Raw genomic sequence first — 3,751 nt, forward strand, 5'->3', positions numbered from 1 at the left:
CAGTGTCACTATGGTTACTGGTAAGGAATACAGGCTTGACTCTCACTGCACATTCATTCAGACCGTATTCGAGATGCTACTGCAAGTTGCTGTGTGAACTGGAGACATTTCAAGACTCACACCTGTAAGTAAATACGGTTGTCAATCCCAAAATCTGACAGTGTGAATGTAGCCTATATGTGCAACTTTTCAGATTTTCTTCTCAGAGTTTTAGCATGCTGATAGTGTGCTATAAGAAAAACATTGCTCTGATATTTGAAGTAGCAGTACTTTAAAGGGGATGAATTTAGAAACTTAACTGAAACATATCAGCATGTTAAACAAACTTCTTTCTTTTAAACAAAAAAAACACTTTCAAGCACCACCAACACTGACATCAGAGCACTGCATTTGGTTAGTTTTTAAGATTATCTGTGCAAACCACTGACTTGTTATTTGTTATTCGGAACTAATAAAATATATTAACATATAATACCTACTGAGATAGGGTGGTGGATGTGGGTTCAGAACAAGCAATTAAACCAAGTGTTACTTTCTGTCCTGCTTGCTGGAAGCACACTGAGGAATATAACTGCGCCTCCAAAGGCTGTATGTTGGCCTAGCAGCCTGGAAAACCTCAGCTGAACAATGTGAGTCCTGAGCCTGGGGTTCACTCAAGCACACAATGGACTCTTTGTCTGCATTCTTGCAGCTCGCTGGGATGCTTTGTACGCTATGCCAACTCACTGGGGCCTGCGTGAGCATCCGGTGCTGTTCGCCTAGGCTATGGCTAAACCAGCCTCCCCAACTCTGAGTGCAGCAGTTGGGTGAGACACTTGTGTGTCAGCGCTCTTTGTTTCATACATGGTTCTAGCATGGATGTACCTGTTCATAAACTACTACTTTGGGTACTAAACAGTGTATTTAGATGAAGTATGCTAAAGATAAAGGGGTTTGATGGTCTTGGATCTTCTGAAAACTAGAAATTTAAACTTATAACTCACTTTATTTTTATCACAGTCCATGAAATGGTCCCTTTGTTAATTGCCTCTAGTATTAACATTTATCACTCGCTGTTGTGGTCCAAACTTGTGAAATGTTTGACTATTCCTCTTTTTGTTTATGTCTTCGGTGGTCATGGGTCAGGGGCTTTCTTCTTTGTGAAGCTAGACTGTGAATCGCTGGCTTGAGTTGATAGGATGCAGAACTATAGTTTGAAATCAGACACAGTTGAAGTCAAGTGGTTGAGCTGTTGAGACTTTTTCAGACAAAGTCAGAAGAGTTCCTCCTGCGGTTTGGAAGTTGGGATTTTTTACATTAATGAGACTTTGTCCCATAGATGGCTGGAGTGTTTATATTCACACACACACACACACACACACACACACACACACACACTTTAAACAGATTCTAAAGATCTGAAGGTTTTGCTTTAGATGTTTGGAACAGAGACATGGTTTTAGTCAAAGCTAGATTGGCCTGCTTGGCCAAGACCTTATCCACTGACCTGCTGTGTCCGTGCTATTGCAAGCCAGTACATGTAATTCCAATACACGTACTTAGTTATAAACAAGAATGAAGTTTGCATAATATTACATACTTGATATCAGTTTAAAAGCTACGCATGCGAGGCACTGAACTGTTAGGATTTAAATAATGTTCTCTCTCTCTCTCCAGAAAAAAGCCAAAGGTGCAGAGCTGTTTGAACAGATCATGTATCACCTGGACGTTGTCGAGAAGGATTACTTTGGCCTGCGCTTCATGGATTCAGCCCAAGTCCCGGTAAGAGCAAAAGGATTTCTCGATGGTGTATGCAAGATGTGCTTTGATATGTCAGCTGATTCGATCTAATTGATGGGCCTGCTGTGTTTAAATAGTCAAATAACTTAACACTTGCTCACCTCCAGTGTGAATGGTTGCATCATGATTAAACCAGAACACTTCTGTTGTAATCTGCAATGAACATACATTGCAGAAAGCTTTGTTGAAAAATATTTTCCAAAGCTACATGCTAATAAGGAGTACTACAGCATTTCACAGAGCAAATTTGCAGGGGAGTTAGGTAGAGGTGGGGGTGGGGGGTGGAAGGGGGTTACTAAAATGTATGTGGGCAGCGACTGGTAGGCAGTGAAGGGAGTCAAAGAGAGTTGTAACATGCACTCTTGATCTGATGTTTTATGCCAATCCTCATGACTGGGTGGTCTTCATGATGTGGTTCGAGTCAAACACAGCTCCCAGAATTCCTGCCTGTTTGGATGCTGTTTTTATTGCTGTACCTATCTAAATTGTTTTAGTTTTGGTGCATTCCCAGCTTGCATTTTAGACGCATTGCTACTGAAGAGTCATTAAAGATCATGAGCTTTTTCTCAATCACATTTTTTTTTCTTTTTTTCTGATGATTTTCCAGTAGCAATCATCATTTAATAACTTCTGTTCAACTTACGCACTATGCACACTCTGATAAACTTTCTTTATTGACAGCCATTTACCTTTATATTATATTTGATAAAATATTGAATCTGCAAAGAGCAGCAGACAGAGCTCAGGCTAGTGCAGAGACTTACGTGAAAGAGGGAGAGGGAAGAGCGTGTGAAGAATGTGTGGGAGAGATCGAGACACTCTATTCTTCCATCAGCATGAGTGCCTGCTCCCTTCCTCCATTCCTCCCTCCCTCCCTCCCTCCCTCCATATTGTTCATGCATCACCCCATTAGAGTGGCCCAGCTCAATAGACGGGACAGAATTTTCTAGTGTTTTCAAACCAGAGTATGAAAACGCTTTTTGCCCACCAGTAGTGGTCGACCGATATTGTTTTTTTGACAGCTAATGCCGATGCCGATATCTTGGAAAGCAGGGTGGCCAATGGCCGATATAAAGCCGATATAATTTTATTTATTTTAATGTTTAAGAAATTTGAAATCATTTGAAAATGGATTAAAAAGTAAATGTGTTAAATAAACATACTTATACTTTAGATGACAAAGTATTTTTCACAAATAAATAAATATTTTATAAATAATATAATAAAAAAAGGAAGTAAACACTGTAACCAACAGGGCACTCAGTATTCTGGGAAGTTTGTGTGCATTGGAATTTGGGAATCATATTTTTTCAAATAAAGCCAAGGTAACACTCATTTTACGTACAGCACACAGTGAAAATGACATGAATATGGCAGTGGGCAAATGCATAAAGCGCAGCATAATTTAAAATCACGAGTTTAAAGTTTGTCGATCGCGCGTCTCCAGTGAAGCTGAACTCTCTACCTGTCTGCATTCAATTCACACGGATCGACCGTCACGCAGAGAACACGCGATCATGCAGGATACAAATGCACACTTCACAAGATCTCACAACTGGATCTGACTAAGTTTGCAAGCTTTGTGAAATTAAATGTTCATTAGTCATTCAAAGATTTGTTTAAATTATATAAATACATATTTGCTGAATGCTGACGGCAAACAAGAAAGTATTATAATGTTTGCCTTTCTGTTACTAATAATGTACTTTTTGTATAAATTGTAATTCCTTTGTTTAACCGTTCTATCTGATTATTAGACAGACTTCTATCCGTATTAGACAGAACTGTTAACGACGATGGCGAACAAGAGGGACAATGTGATCACTGTGCTCAGGTGCTGCCGCAGTCAGCGCCGTCAAAATAAAAGTCCCACCTTGAACGCATCGGCCAAACAGGAAAACTGATATATATATATATATATATATATATATATATACAGTGGGGCAAAAAAGTATTTACAGAGCCACCAATT

The 3,751-nt window shown here is 39.5% G+C and overlaps 1 protein-coding gene across 5 annotated transcripts in view; it reads left to right on the top strand.

Annotated features, from left to right (window-relative positions):
* Positions 1-3,751, top strand: part of LOC107551945 (band 4.1-like protein 5) — a 49,016-nt gene that overhangs the window by 14,566 nt on the left and 30,699 nt on the right. The window lies entirely within an intron of this gene.

The sequence above is a fragment of the Sinocyclocheilus grahami genome, unplaced genomic scaffold, assembly GCF_001515645.1.
Source record: "Sinocyclocheilus grahami isolate Dianchi unplaced genomic scaffold, SAMN03320097.WGS_v1.1 scaffold438.1, whole genome shotgun sequence".
NCBI classification, from domain to species: Eukaryota; Metazoa; Chordata; class Actinopteri; order Cypriniformes; family Cyprinidae; genus Sinocyclocheilus; species Sinocyclocheilus grahami.